The sequence below is a fragment of the Camellia sinensis genome, chromosome 13, assembly GCF_055761805.1.
Source record: "Camellia sinensis isolate YWXY chromosome 13, ASM5576180v1, whole genome shotgun sequence".
Taxonomy (NCBI): Eukaryota; Viridiplantae; Streptophyta; class Magnoliopsida; order Ericales; family Theaceae; genus Camellia; species Camellia sinensis.
The window spans coordinates 6,750,481-6,767,258 of record NC_138973.1 but is presented as its reverse complement, the minus strand read 5'-3'; the positions used below and the strand labels follow the sequence as shown (position 1 = coordinate 6,767,258).

The 16,778-nt window shown below is 36.5% G+C and overlaps 1 long non-coding RNA gene across 7 annotated transcripts; it reads left to right on the top strand.

Moving 5' to 3' along the window:
• The first annotated feature begins 1,250 nt into the window (after window positions 1–1,250).
• On the top strand, window positions 1,251–8,351 carry LOC114256687 (uncharacterized). Of its 7 annotated transcripts, none has more exons than XR_014348194.1 (7): window positions 1,284–1,491; window positions 1,717–1,807; window positions 2,172–2,265; window positions 3,082–3,173; window positions 3,746–4,008; window positions 4,707–4,768; window positions 8,117–8,351. It is a non-coding gene; the product is annotated as an uncharacterized LOC114256687 (long non-coding RNA). The 7 variants fall into 7 exon arrangements; XR_014348197.1 differs by having other exon boundaries at window positions 2,138–2,265; XR_003627282.2 differs by having other exon boundaries at window positions 1,711–1,807.
• The last annotated feature ends 8,427 nt before the right edge of the window (window positions 8,352–16,778 follow it).

Genomic DNA, 16,778 nt, shown 5'->3' with positions numbered 1-16,778 from the left:
TTTCATAAAATTTTACAAAAAATGTAATATAAATCACAAAATATAATAACAAAAATCGCAAAGTATGATAACTTAATTATTCATACTTTTATCACAAAATGACATAACATAACAAACAAACATAATTTTCATTATAAAAAGTTATAATTTTGTTTCGAGGGGTTCACAATATAGATTTCTTCTATTTAAAAATAAATAAAAACATTATTATAATTACCATAATCGTGAGAATATAGGTATCTTTCTAAAATGTGTGTATGTGTCTAATTCTCCAGTCTCTTCAATTGGTACAAAGTTCTAATATATACTTCTTATATTTATAGCGTTACTCATTAAATAAATAAATAAACCAAAATATAAGTCATATTTGACATTAACAATTCAAAAACTCAACAACTAAGACATAAAATAAAAACCATCGCACTACATAAGTATTTGTAATTTGGGTGAAAAGATTAGGAACCCATTGCAATAGGTTAGGTTTTTCAAAATTGATCCTCCTAACAAGTGAGAGTTCTTTTTGGTAACCTTAAAACATTCAATATTGAAGCATGAAAATTTCATTAGTTCTCTCTTTAGTTTAGTTTTTGGAATTTGTCTTTGAATTTTAAAAGTTTATTTCCGCCTAGAAAAGAAAAATGCATCTATGAGTTTCACTACAACAAAATGTACTTTTGGCGATTAAAAAAAATTTAGTCGCCAAAACTTGTGAAATTGGCGACTAAATTTTTTTAGTCCGGAAATATTGATTATTGGCGACTAAAAAAAATTTAGTTGCTAAAAATAGCATAATTGGTGACTAAAAAATATTTTAGTCGCTGTATATATGGTTTTGGCTATTAAATTTTTTAGTCGGCGAATGAAAAATAAAAAATTACTTTCAGACTTTGGTCGCCAAAAATTTATTTTCAGTGACTAAAAAATGTTTTTGTCGCTGTATAACTAGTTTTGGTTGCTAAAATTTTTTTGTTGCCAAATAACAAATAAAAATTTATTTTTCATCTTTGGCGACCAAAAATTTGGTCGCCAAAAATTTATTTTTAACTACTAAAAAATATTTTAGTCGCAAAAAAATTAAAATATTTGAAAGAAAAATTTCGATTTTTGGCAGGATATATAAAATTAATCAACGACGAAAATGTTTAGTTACCAAATTACTGCTTTTAGCTACTAAAATAATATTTAGTCGTTGTTAATGAAGGTTTTGACTACTAAAAAAAATTTAGTCGGCATCGGTCAAACTTTGTCCTTAATTAGACTACTCTGTCGGTCCTCTCCCATTTCGCTCTCATCATCCCTCTTCTCTTTCTCTCACTCCATCGCAGGCGACCCTCCTACCAGCCACAGTCCACCACTGTTGCACACGAGCACCCACCTCCTCACCGGCGACGGTACGACCCACCTCCCCACCAGCGATAGTACCACCCATGTCCCCACCAGCAATGGACAGCAGTAGCTACTTTCATTTGTGTCTCCTCCAGCGCACACCAGGTATTTCCGGCCTCTTCCTCTCTCTCTCTCTCTCTCTCTCTCTCTCTCTATATATATATATATATATATCTTCACCCAATTTCTAGGATTTTATAACAAAGGATTTGTTTTTTATTTTGTTTTTTTTGGTTATAAATCAGAGGGTTGGAGAACAAAGGATTTGTTTTGTTTTGTTTTTTTTTTTGTGTTAACGGTGGTGAATTTACCCATTTTAACAAGTTAAAGTTCAAATCGGATTCGATTGGAACTAGAGATACTTTAGCAGTGAAGAGGACTCTTTTGAAAAGGAGCTCTCTTCTTCTCCACCAAGCACAAGGTATCACTTCTACACACACACACACACACACACACATATTATCTGAATTGAAGCAATTACTTTTCTCTTCTTTGAACAATTCTCGAATCTCGGTTCGCAGATCTGTTATATACACAACACATAATTATAACTACATATGAGTGTACACTGTTGATTACAATTCAAAAAAAATGATTTTTATCCAAGTTCAATTTCATGCTTCAGTGACTTTCTGTTATTATTCACTTCATTTTTTATGATAAATTTAACATTTTGATGATGAGTTGGTTGTACTGGGTAATTCATTCACTTTTGCGTATTGTTATTGTTGATTCTTGAATTAAATTATAGAGAGTAAAAGCTATGGGTGGACACGATGATTCAGGTTTGTGTGAGAAAAAATCAATTGGGGTTGTGAATGATGTCCCAACTTTCAATGCTGAGAATACGCAGAACAACATGAAAGCTGTCTATTATAGGTTTGTTTCTACACCTCCCTGCAATTGCTCATGATGAACAAACAAAAATAAATTGACTAACTTCGCTGGTTAATTGCAATAAATTACAATTATATGACACGTTCCAATATGGCTGGAATGCATGAAATTAGGGGTTTCCTAGGCAACTTCGGATAAGATGCATTGGATTTTGGCAACCGGTAGACGTGTCCACAGCCTATCTATTGTGGATACTAGATTTGGTGTTTTGCAATCATTGATCATGCTATGTTTTAGATTTCCTAATTCAATATGTGGGAATGAACTTATTGTAAAATGCATTTTGTTGTGGTTATACTTTTTGTGAAGCCAAATTTGCACCTTCTTTCTCCAACGTAAGCCAAATTTGCTTGGGTTGTTGTGGTTATACTTTTTGTGAAGCCATGTCTCACGTCCTAAGATAGCTGCGTTCTGTTTTCATAAAAAGGAAAGCTATGTGAAGAATGTAGGATGAGACAATAATGAAACCTATGTTTTAAAATAGATCTAGTGCAGCATAGAAGTTGATGTTGGGAAAAAGACTTTCATAGCTGAATTGGGATTTAACACATTGTTGAGTTGTGCAATTCTGATTGAGAACCATCCATGTTCTAACTAAGAAAATTGTTATGTTTTCATACTTTCCTTGTTCACAAACTTGTTCCGCCAAGCATTGTTGGTTGATACTAAAAGCTGAGGTTTGTCTATTTGTGCAGTCAAACATTTATGTGTATTATTGGTGGAGTCATTGCTGGAATTTTGGGATTTACTGGGTTGATTGATTTATCTTTTATTTCCTTGTCATGGCAATTACTTCAGTAGGACTCATAGCAAAGGCGGGGTTTTCCATCCATTCATACTTTGATTCCTGGAACCAGATTATATTTGATGGCATTTTGGCAAGGCTTATGGTATGCTTCTCTATTAATTTTCCATTATTTATTTCAAGTTTATTTCTTAAAATGTTTCCCTTGATTCTTACTTTCAAGACATTGACTAAATTTCTCACTCTTTGGTACGCTAAAGGTCTATGATTTTTGCTTCATCCGTATTTGTATTTTTAGTTTTGCTAAAATTATATTCCATTTATTCGGCGATGCTCTCTTCCATTTTAGAGCTTCTCTTGAAATGATGGTTTATTATTTGCTCCTGTTTTTACTATTTCAATTAAAATAATAACACTATTAAATGAGTGCATGATGGAACCTACTTTGAAGTAAAAAGCTAAGAGCTAAGCCATAAATTTAAGATAAAGGGTTTGTGAAATTGCGAGTTTACTTGTTTTCCTTGTGGCTCGTCCTACTATATTCATAGATCTATGTTTTTGGGTTGGAAGATGCAATTATGAAGAACCCCATCGCCATAATTTTTGGGGGATCCTTATGTTATGATGATGCATGTGTACTTTAACAGCATTTATTCATCACTTTGTTTATTTCCTTTTTTTTGTTAACTGGCTAACACTATTTTGGTTTTTTTGCAGTCATTCGTGCTGTTTTGGACGTATCCTTTTCATAATTCAGAAGATTATGCATAGAATAACTAAGAAAATTAAGAAAACACAAGTGCAGACAGAGTCTGAAGACCCCATGTAAGGATGATGCCAAGTGCATTGTTGGTTGATACTAAAAGCCAAGCATTGTTCCTTGTTCTCAAGGTGCATTGCTTTTTCCTTTTTGGGTGGCAAAGTGGTATATCTTCATTAAAGTGGAGTGTTTCCATTTCCCAAACCAGAACTGCAACTGAGTGAGTGATTTTCTTCAAATTTTATTTGTTGTCCACACCTTGTGTAGACCAAAATTAATTTAAATTGCCAGAGTGTTTGCTCTTATCTGTTAGTCGCAATGTTCCTTGTCATAGCAATATTGAATAAGTGGAAGACGGGTGTCACACTTTTGGACGTGTCACACTGTTTGTTGTACTTAGGTTCTCTCTTACTCTCGGTCTCTCTCTCTCTCTCTCTCTTGGGTCTGTCGACCTCGGTCTCACAAAAGACCCAAATTTTTGTTTAAAAAATGAAGGGCCTAAATAGTTTAATTTTAACCTTTGCTGTATTTTAGTAGTTTAAAAATAAAGTTTTACCGAAATAATTATAAAAAAATTGATGTGGTGAATTATTTTGAAGTAATAGATATATCCCTCTCAATTTATCTCTTCTTCTCCTTTCCCCTTTTTCATAATTTCCCTCATTGAATCTTATAGTATAGAAGTGAATTAATGGTAAAATTAAATCCAAATACGCAAGTAACAGAGTGTGCAATCATGTGGTCAATTATTTTATTGCTTATAAACAGTAAAATATATACTTATTATTTGCACTTTTGTTCCTCTTTTAGTTATAGTGAATGGCTCTAAATTGTTATTATTGAGGTGCTTGTTAAAAACTCTTTAGATTTAGTTATGATATTTCACGCCATGTCGTCTGATTTTTTATTTCATTTCAGCACCCAAAAATTGGAGGACCTAGTCTTGTTGGTGGTTGCGAACTGTCTAACGGATACATTGAGTATGTTCTCTTGTCCTCTAGTCATATCTTATATATTTATTCTGCAATCTGCCATACTGTTATGTAAATATATGTTTTAAGATAATGGATTCATGCAGAACATTGTCATTGCTGCTAATAATACAAAATTTGCCCATGCACTTGTCCCTCATTTGACTGACAAATGAAAATTGGGAGACGATCATATTCTTTGATATTTCTCATCTTTTCCTTCAAATATTATTTAATTGATAAATGAAAATTGGAAAACTCCCTTACTTTCTTTGAAACTTGGATGAATTTTTAATCTTATTTGCCTCTCCAATTTCTGTCTGGTATTGCAAAAGGGAAGCTCAAATGTAATCTCACTTTTGTAATCACAATCGTACTCATGAAAAGTGGTGTAATCTCACTTCTGAATCAAATTCCACATGCATTAACTTCTCATTTGGCACTCACTCAGCCCACTAGGAATATTTATGGCTTTACCATAGTTATAGCCGAATATGCCCTAAATTTAGTCAAAAAAGGGCTTTCTGGGGGAGAAAATTCAAAACAGCCCCCGAACCACCGTGTGGCTCTCACGGATAGCTTTTCCATGACAAATAGGACTTGTGACAACTGACGAAATGTAATTCGGACCAATAGGTTGGGAGTTAGAGCCGAATACACTCTAAACTTAGTCGAAAAATGGCTTTCCGGGGGCAAAAATTCAAAACAGCTCCCGAACCACAGTGTGGCTCTCACAGACAGCTTCCCCATGACAAATGGGACTTGTGACAATTGACGGAATGTAATTCGGACTAATAGGTTGGGAGTTAGAGCCGAATATGCCCTAAACTTAATCGAAAAATGGTTTTTCGGGGGCGAAAATTCAAAACAACCCGCAAACCACCGTGTAGTTCTCATGGACAGTTTCCCCATGACAAATAGGACTTGTGAAAAATAACAGAATGTAATTCGGACCCGTAGATTGGGAGTTGGAGCCGAAAATGCCTTAAGCTTAACCGAAAAAGGGCGTTAAGGGAGCGAAAAAGTGAAATTGCCCCGGAACCACCGTACGGATGTCACGGCCACCTTCCCTATGAGAAATAGGACCTGTGACAACAGACGGAATGTAATTAGCACACGTACTTTGGGAGTTAGAGCCGAAAATGCATTAAACTTAATCGAAAAAGGGCGTTAAGGGGGCCAAAATGCGAATCAGCCCCCGAACAACCGTACAAATGTCACGGCCATCCCGTGACAAATAGGACCTGTGACAATAGACAGAATGTAATCAGCACGTGTAGGTTGGGAGTTAGAGCCAAAAACGTCTTAAACTTAACCGAAAAAGGGCGTTAAGAGAGCGAAAAAATGAAACAGCCCCGGAACCACCGTACGGATGTCACGGCCACCTTCCCCGTGACAAATAGGACCTGTGACAATAGGTGGAATGTAATTAACATGTGTAGGTTGGGAGTTAGAGTCAAAAATGCCTTCAGCTTACCCAAAAAGGGCGTTAAGGGAGCGAAAAAGCGAAACAGCCCCAGAACCACCGTACGGATGTCAGATGTGAGAACAGACAGAATGTAATTAGCATGTGTAGGTTGGGAGTTAGAGCCGAAAACACCTTAAACTTAACCGAAAAAGGGCATTAAGGGGGCAAAAATGAGAATCAGCCCCCGAACCACCGTACGGATGTCACGACCACCTTCCCCATGATAAATAGGAATTGTGACAACTGACGGAATGTAATTATCATGGGTAGGTTGGGAGTTAGAGTAAAAAACGCCTTAAACTTAATCAAAAAGGGCGTTAAGGGGGCGAAAATACGAATCAGTCCCCTGAACCACAGTATGGATGTCACGACCACCTTTCCCGTGAAAAATAGGACCTGTGACAATAGACGGAATGTAATTAGCACGTGTAGGTTGAGAGTTAGAGCCAAAAATGCCTTCAGCTTAACCGAAAAAGGACGTTAAGGGAGCGAAAAAGCGAAACAGCCCCCGATCCACCGTACGGATGTCACGGCCACCTTCCTCGTGAAAAATGGGACTTGTGACAACAAAAGGAATGTAATTAGCACGTGTTGGTTGGGAGTTAGAGCCGAAAACGCCTTAAACTTAATCGAAAAAGGGCGTTAAGGGGGCGAAAATGCGAAACAGCTTCCGAACCAGCGTACAAATGTCACAGCCACCTTCCCCGTGGCAAATAGGACCTGTGACAGTAGACGGAATGTAATTAGCACGTTTAGGTTGGGAGTTAGAGCCGAAAACCCTTTAAGCTTAACCGAAAAAGGGCGTTAAGGGAGCAAAAATGCGAAACAATTTCTGAACTAGCATACAGATGTCACAGACACCTTCCCTGTTGCAAATAAGACATGTGACAACAGATGGAATGTAATTAGCACGTGTAGGTTGGGAGTTAGAGACAAAAACGCCTTAAACTTAACCGAAAAAGGGCGTTAAAGGGGCGAAAATGCGAAATAGCTTCCGAACTAGCATACAAATGTCACGGCCACCTTCCCTATGGCAAATAGGACCTGTGACAGCAGACGGAATGTAATTAGCACATTTAGGTTGGGAGTTAAAGCCGAAAACGCCTTAAACTTAACCGAAAAAGGGCGTTAAAGGGGCGAAAATGTGAATCAGCCCCCGAACCACTGTACGGATGTCACGACCACCTTCTCTCTGACAAATAGGACCTGTGACAATAGATAGAATGTAATTAGCACGTGTAGGTTGGGAGTTAGAGCAAAAAACGCCTTAAATTTAACCGAAAATGGGCGTTAAGGGAGCGAAAAATCGAAACAGTCCCGGAACCACCGTAGGGATGTCACAGCCAGCTTCCCCGTGACATATAGGACTTGTGACAATAGACGGAATGCCATTAGCACACGTAGTTTGGGAGTTAGAGTCGGAAATGACTTAGAGTTATTCGAAAAAGGGAGAGTTTGACATTCAATAAATGTTCAACATTTTCATTGTAAATGATGCCATTGTTTCATTTTACACGGTGGTTATTTGGGTGGTAAACGTATTAAGAAAGCATGATATGGTTATGGAGATAACTCCATAGATTACTTAATCATTTTACTTTGATTAGGAAAATGAGAATGAAGAAGAGTTAAAATAAATATACCACCAAAACATTCTACTCATAAAAATTTATTTTATGAAGAGTTATGCTCTTAAAAATTGTATTATTTGTAAATTGAAATCAAGTTTCAAAATAAATCTTTCATGATACATACATATGATTGTATTTCGAAAAAATATTTTTTTATAGATTGTTCTACCTTAAATGCATGTTATTACAACATTTTTCTTATGTTTTTCTGAATTGATATTTTGTAATGGATGCAATTGTTTTTTTATTTTTTTGTAGATGGCTTTTGGCGTGGACTTGTGGATAGTCTACATTTTTGTTTATGAAGGACACTTGACACTTTTGTATAATCCTGCTAACTATGTCTTTCTCTGCTTTTGTGAAAGTATTTTTTGTATACGGAGGGTTTTGATTTTTGTATGATTCTATATTTTGTATGGAATTATTATTTTAGTTTGGACAATAGTTGGTTTGTATGGACTTTGACATTTAAAAGTTATTCATTTTTTGTATACGGATGCAGATTGTGAAATGATTGATAGTGTACGTATTATTTTGTTTACAAACGTATTACAGGTTGCATGGAATATAGACAGGCTGTGGAGAAATTATAATTTTGTGATAAAACATAAGATCATGTTTTTGGTGACTAAATATTTAGCTACAAAACTTTTGGTTAACCAAAAGTTTTGTAGCAAAAAAAAAAAAAAAAATCAAACATTTGGCAACTAAAAGTTTTGTAGCAAAAAAAAAATCAAATATTTAGTGACTAAAATATTTCGTAGCTAAAAACAAAAGCTGAAGAGTAAAAAAAACTTTTGCCTACTAAAAATTTAGTAGCCAAAAACATAACATTTTTGCCGACTAAAATATTAGTAGCCAAAACACAAGCTATTTGCCGACTAAAATTTTAGTAGCAAAAAACGTAACACTTTAGGCGACTAAATCTTTAGTAGTCAAAAACATAACATTTTTGCCGACTAAAATATTAGTAGCCAAAATACAAACTATTTGCTGACTAAAATTTTAGTAGCCAAAAACATAACACTTTAGGCAACTAAACCTTTAGTAGCCGAAAATGTTCTGTTTAAATTTATTTCCAACCTTTTGGCGACTAAAAATTTAGTCAGCAATTGAATACATTTGGCTGCTAAAATAATTTTAATCGCCAATTACCTTTCCCGACAATTCTTCAGCGACTAATGCTGCGATCAAATAATTTAGTCGCTAAAAGCCATTGGTGACTAAAAATTGACTTTTGGCGACTAAAAATTTAGTCGTCAAAAGTGAAAATTCTTGTAGTGTTTCTTGATTATTTTTTATTATTTTACCAAATCAATTTTTAAAATTTTTCAAAATATAAATTCTGAAAGCTCAACTAAACAAATTCCATTAATTTTGGTAAGGTTGTTTGGGTTGATATATTAGAACTACTAGTTGATTGGTTATATTAAGGATAATCTATCCACAAATTTAATATTAAGAAACTATGATCCGTTTATTCCTATGAAATTTCTTGTAAACCAATTAGTCCCATTAATTTTGATAAGGTAGATTTAATATATTCTCTTGGGTGGAATTTTACGTTTCTGACTGTGATAACCCTCGCCACTGATTAGTGCTAATCTAGGATTAAGCATGTTAACTGACTGATTGACTGAATTCCTGAACTGATTGATTGAGTGTATTAGTTTAAATGCATGTCTATCTGTTTGACTGCTAAATTATCTGTTCATGTTTTATGTCTAAAGTGCAAATTGAAAGCCTTATCGGCGGCCGAATCTGAAATTGATTAATGTTTTATGCTAGTTAGAATTTATGTGATTTTATGGTATGTTTAATTGAAATATGTTTTGGTATGATTAAATTAGATTAAATAAGGTTAATTTACAAGAGTTGGACTTAATCACTAAATTGCCATGCTTATTGGGCCACTTTCTCCAACACCTTGAGGCTTGAATACACTTAGACATACCTCTTGCTCAGCCATTTTGAGAGACAAACCAATTGAGAGAGAGAGAGAGTAGGAGGATAGGCTTGAATTCATCAAACTTAACTTCGAGACTTGAAGAAATTGAAGGTTGATTGCATAATTGAGCTCTCATTCTTGTAATTGAGGAACCTAGGTATGGAATTTATCCTCTTAATTGTGAGTTAAGTTAGTTCTTGCATGGTTCTTGGAAGATTAGAGTTTTAAAGTCAAGAATTGGTTTAAGATTGTTGAATTGAAGCTTGTATCATGCATGCATGTGCATATCTTGAGATTTAGAGTTGTTTTCATGGAAATTATTGCATGCATGTTCATATTTTTGGTCTTGATCCATGAACTCACCATGTTTTGAAGTTAAACATTGCATTTGATCTTGTTTTGTAGCATTGGTGTTCATAGGAACCCATGCATATGTTGAATTTGCATTGTTCATCATGTTCTTGAAACTTATTTGAAAATTGTGTTTAATTGAACGACCTTTGGGCTTTGATTTCTCAAATTGATCTTTGAAACATGTCATATTATGAGTTTGCAAGTATTTTCCAGAAAATTAGCCCAAGAGGATCGAATTTGATGCCTTAAAGTTGAGTTTTGAGCTTGAGATTCAAATCTGGAAATTCCAGATTTTGGACCCACGCTCGAGCGAGGAACTCCACGCTCGAGCGTACATTCTGAATACATGCATTCCGCTCGAGCGTAGAAAGTGACGCTCGAGCGTGAAATGCGTGTATCCAGTACTTTGCATGTGTTTACAGTCCGCTCGAGCGAGAGAGTTCATGCTCGAGCGAGGACTTGTGTCTCACGTTCGAGCGTGGATCGAGCGCCCGTCGAGCGTGATTTTTGTGCATCCAGTATTTTTACTGTAGCTTACAGTTCGCTCGAGTGACGGAAGTCACGCTCGAGCGAAGCTCCTTTGTCTGTATGTCCGCTCGAGCGTAGAAAGCCACGCTCGAGCGAGACCCCTATTTTTTGAAAATTTTGAAAAGTGTTTAAAAGTGCATCTTTACATCCTCATTTCATCCTAGGCATTCTTAGACCTAGTTTAAGACATCTTAATGGGGATATTGATGTAGAACCACACCGAGACAAATTAGGGATTAAGTTATTATTTCCCAACTGTGTAGCTTAGTGTGTGTTCGTTCTGTAACTGTGTAGGGTTGGCTTCCGATGACGCGTACTAGCTTATCTGTAGCCCCGAACTCTGTGAGTAACAATGTTGTAAAGATATGTTCAATCTTGAATATTTTCTTAATGATCAACTGTACTGCTTTCTGAAATGATATATCTTACTGAATGAATGCTTGTCCTATTTGCGAACTGTATTCGTGGCATCCATAGCAATTTACTATTACTGTACTGTATTGCTACTGTCACAGAGATCTCTGTCGGTTCCCATGTTGGAACCACTACTGTTTACTGTTATGATGGCCATCAATTGACTGCTCGGTCTGATAAGACCTACTGTACTATTTGCTATTGGATGTACCACTTATGACTGCTATGATTGAATAACTAATATACTGTTCAAATGACTGTTTTAAATACTGAAAGGACATTCATTCTTAACCTTTTTTACACATATGTTATTCACTGGGCTTTAGCTTACTGTTTGTATATTTATGTAGGTGTCCAGGCACCGGATCGGAGCTAGGGGTGTGGGGTTTAAACTCCCTTTTTGTCAAGCCAACCTTGTGCCTCATTTCGAGGTTCCAGATCTGTTCAAGCTAAGGCTGCTTCTGGGGTGTCTCAGATTCACCCTATCCGTCTCTGTTATGTATAGACTGTTACTGTACTGTTATGGTAGGGACTTAGTCCCTGTCCTGGATGATTGTATATAATGTGCATACTGTTTTGGTACCAAATGTATATATGTTATGAAAAGTCTTTTTGCATACAGACTGTCACAGCTCATTGGACATCTTTTAAGTACTGTTTTGGCTTCCGCCAGCCTCTGTACTCTGAATTACTGTCTTACTGTTAAGCAAGCCTTCGGTAATCTCGGATTACTGGCCGGTTACGGTGCTAAACCCATAGGGACGGGTTTGGGTCGTGACACTGACCTTGTTCTATACAGATTTAGAGTGATTTTTCTACTTATGAAGAAAGTTTGGAAACACAAATCAATATATTTTGGGATTTCTTTGAGGGAATCACGAGATTGATTAAAGTGGGTTCCCGTTGGGGGTCAGATGTGAATATATACATTAAGGGGTGAAACATGGCAATGTGGATTTTCTGATGGTGTGGTTTTCTTGGGTAAATGGTGTTTCGACAACGCTACATTTAGTGTCACAGTGTTGTTTGGGTCATTCAAAATGACATCAAGTGCGTTTCTCATTGTATATGTGTGTAAAGAGTGGATTATGCTCATTCTTCACAAACATCCACATTGTATCCTTAACTAATAATAATATCCTTAATCTTCAAATTATTTTAAGACACATATTGCACACCTTAAATTATATTTTGACCTTAACACATCAACCCAAAATCAAAAAAATCAATTAACATCAAACTCCTACGTTGCAAAATATATGTCCATATTTTCAATTAATGTACTCGAATCATGAAGGCCTCAATTTATAAAAATAATAGATTTCCAACATATACGTCATGAATGACAATAAAAATACACATCTATATATGGCCCACTTTTTTTGTTTCAAAAAACAAAATATTTTGCAAATCAGTATTGTAAAGTTATATCTTCACACCCAAAGTCAAACTCATGTACCTACAATAATCACATTGAACATAAATCGACAGATTATCCTAACCCTCATTCACCATATGCACTTGAATACCTTGCAAACAGAGTGAAAGCCACATTCACATTATACACAAGGGTGGATATGAAGAATCACGTTAGGTTTCCCAAAAAAAAAAAAAAATTGAAATTGGTGTTCAAGTAGCTAACTTCTAACTGAACCCAACATTATTGAAAACCCTAGCACAATGGTGGTATGTAATTATCAACAAAACACATAAACAATACTTACTTTTCTGATCCATCGTGTGTGTCTACGTTTCGGCCGATGTATCGAATTCAACAGATGCCAAGAAGCTGCGATCTCAATCAGAGATGAATGTAGCTATGGCATTGTTTGGGAAGCAAAGATTGGGGTAAAAATAACCAACATGGTGAAAATAGCCAATAAGCACATACAAACAAAAATCCATCACATGGCTTTGTAGGACTATGAGGAAAGGTTGTCAAATGATTCAATAGTTGTCGCTTGCATTTCTATGAAATAGTACTGTCACGTCACCCTGTTCTATGCTTGGGAATATCATTGTTATAGGGGCATTTTAGTTATTTATCATCCCAACATCATTTCAAACACATTTTTCAATACAAAAAAACCCCCCCATCTTTTCAAATACAAAAACTAAAATAGCCAAATAGTCAAAAAGTTAACAAAGTAACCTATTTCCAAACAGAGCTTATGTGTGCTTGACCAAATGTGGTAATCGAAATAAGGAACCATAAAAATGGAGTATTGGGTTTTGAAATTTGAATGTAATGCCACTGGTTACACTGTTGAAGTCGCTTACCATATTCAGAGAAATCAGGTTGGGGTTTGGGTATTCAAAATGGAGAAAGTTGATATGTGAATTTTAGGAGTGGTCGCGGATCAGTTTTGAATGGTTTGGTTTGTGGTTTAGATCCGCCCGCATGTTTGCGAGTTGGAAAAAATTGAACCCACAACCGCTAGCAATGCGGGTTACGATTTATGCAGATAGAGTTCGCGGATATGCAGGCGGTTACAGGCGATTTGCGAATTGGACTTTTTTTTTTTTTTTTAAAGCAAAACTTTGGCATGTTTTTCCCCATTATTATAGAATATCAATAATTGATGAATTAAAATTTATAAAATTAAAAACATAACAACTGTGAGTATATATTAGATATGTATATATGGATATTCAATTTCTCTAAGGCAATGAAAAATATAAGAGAAATGAAATTACATAAACATATATACTGATAAATAGAGAGGACTTTCCGTAATGCTACTTCTATATATAATTGTGTTTTTTTTGCATTTAGAAGATAAGTAGAATATTATTAAACAATAAAAAAGAAAAGAAAAGGAAGAATACTGGGATAGGAACTGTATTATAAAGAAATGTTCATTTGCACTAGTATCAACAATAAAAAAAAGAATAGATCTCTTCTCACCCAAGATCTCGGGCTCAGCTTTGTCAAATTGAATATTCTACCTAGGAATTAAATTTGCCCCAGCATCAGCAATTACTACACACAAATCCCAGGTTTTTTTAAAAAAATAAATGTTTATTGCGGGTGGGTGTTTGTCGGTGGATGAAATTCGCAACCCGCAATGAAAAAATAATCTAAATCGCATTCGATCCTAGTCTACACTCGAAATTGTCCATTTGTATACGGTTCAGATCGGGTTGGGCAGTTTCTGCGGTTCGGATAACTCTATACCTAGCTCTAACGAATTTTCTTATTTTGGAATTACTTGATTTATGGGATTCTCCAAATATTCAAAAAATTAGAACAAAATCCCTTTAGCAAATTTTGGACAAATATGTAATTTCATGAATATTTTGATCATTTATGGATATTTGACTAGCATTCCAAATGTAAAATGTAGGATTATTTTGTCATTTCTACATAAATAAAACTGTTGGATTCATTAGATTAATACCCATAAATGGAAACTGTTGGGACTGTTGGGTTTATATTAATTGAGTTTAATTGACTAGTATGGAAACTATATATTAGGTTGGAAATTTTTTAGGTGCTATTAATTTTTGTGTTGGATCAATTTATACGAAACTTTGTTCTAACTTTAATTGGACCCTCTGTTAGTGGACAATAAAATTGATCTTTCAGAGATTAGTCAAAATACACACAAATTGACCCGATCATCCTAAATTATCAATATATATATATATATATATGAATCCCATTCTAAAAAACTGATGTTGGCCGAAAGGTACCACATTGAGGCCACTTAAGTTACAATTTTAGTCTTTCAATTTTATTTATTTGGTAGAGATGATGTGTTTCGTGCACTTGTACATATTTGACAGGAAATATAAAAATTCAATCAAAAAGGGGTGCGGAAGCAGATTCTCCGAGCGAGAAATGAAGAATCAGAGCCAGCCAGACCACCACACGTGCGGCCAAGCTTCACTGCACGTTCCCACCATCGCTCGAGTGGCCCATATGGGCGCACGAGTGGCCCACCTAGGGACGCGTGCACGGAATTTTTGGTCTGTTTTGCTCCGAATAAAAGACAGAAAATCAACCAAACCTAGGGTTCGAAAATTTAATACAGAATAGAGGGAGGCTAGGGTTCCAAAGAGGTGATACTCTACCAAAGCTTGAAGGACACTTCCATGGGGGTTTCTTCCTCATCTTCTTTCTCTTTCCACTCATCTATGAGTGGCTAGTCGTCTTTTCTAGGGTTTTGATGAAACCCTAGCCATGTAATGGAATTTTTCATGAGCTTTAATTGTAGATTGGTTTGAATGAATGTATGGATGTGTTAAAATTAATACATATAGAAAGAGAGAGAACAAATTATGTATATATATTGATGTATTATTGATTGGTGTCTATTGTGTTTACAAGGATTCATATATATAGAAGAGAAGAAGGTAGTAGGTGAAGGGGAGTAGGTAGTGGTGTAATGGGTTAGGTTTAGTGGAGTAGGTGAGGTGGTAGTGGTAAGGATTCATATATATAGAAGAGAAGAAGGTAGTAGGTGAAGGGGAGTAGGTAGTGGTGTAGTGGGTTAGGTTTAGTGGAGTAGGTGAGGTGGTAGTGGTGGTAGGTGATAAATTTTAACAGCCCCCCGCAAACTCAAGGGGGATAGGAACTAACCAACTTGAGTTTGGAGAGAGTAACAAAACAAGAAAATACATAAAAATAAAAGAGGATAGGAGACACTGTATGGTCGTGTCAGACCGATGGTGAAGACACTGTATGGTGGTGTCATAACGTTGTAGAGGACACTGGATGGTTGTGTCAGACCGATGTAGAAGACAGTTTATGGGGTCATGTCGGACCGTTGTAGCAGACAATGTTGTGATAGTTGTTGTGACAGTTTACGGAGTCTTACTGGACCCTTGTAGAAACTAACCGGAATCAATGTCGGGACAGTTTACAAAGTCTTGTCGGACCCATGAAGGAGCTAACCGGAATCAATGTCGGGACAGTTTACAGAGTCTTGTCGGACCCATAAAGGAGCTAACCGGAATCAATGTCGGGACAGTTTACAGAGTCTTGTCGGACCCTTAAAAAGTCGCACCCTCAAAAGGTGTGCCCAATTTGTCAAAAGGCGTGCCATCAAAAGGCGTGCCCATTTTATCAAAAGGTGTACCGGACATGATGGCGAGACACGTGACTTGGCTTGCGCGCCCAGGTTGTCGTCTAGCGCCGAGCGGCGCATGATACGCGTGGCTGCCTTGGCTATATAACCAAGACGAAGGCAGAGGCTGAGGCAGAGAAAAACTGAGAGAAACCTCTGAAAAATCCTTCGTGTTGCTGAGAAAGAGAGTTCCTTGTGCTGAGAGAGATAGTCTGTAACACTTTGTTGCCCAGAAAATGGCCTCGTCTTCCCGTGGACTGCTCACCCTCTTTCCCGACCTCAACGAGTCAACAAGAGAGAGAACTGGTGCGGTGGCACTGGAACCTCAACCAAGCGCCCCGGAGTTTGCTCCGTTGAACTTTCCGATGCGGTCTGTGGAGCAAAGAATGGCAGTGCAGACGGATGTGGAAGCCAATCAGTATACATTGAAGTCATGTGTGGAAACCATGACTGCGGTTACAAACTTGTCGAACCGGCTGCAGAGTAGGGCAAATGAGGTTCAGCAGTTAACCTCCCAGCTGGCTCTGCTCCAACGCATGTATAAGGATGCGCGAGCAGAGATAAGTGTGCTAAAGGCGGAAAATAAGGAGCTGAAGCGGAAGGC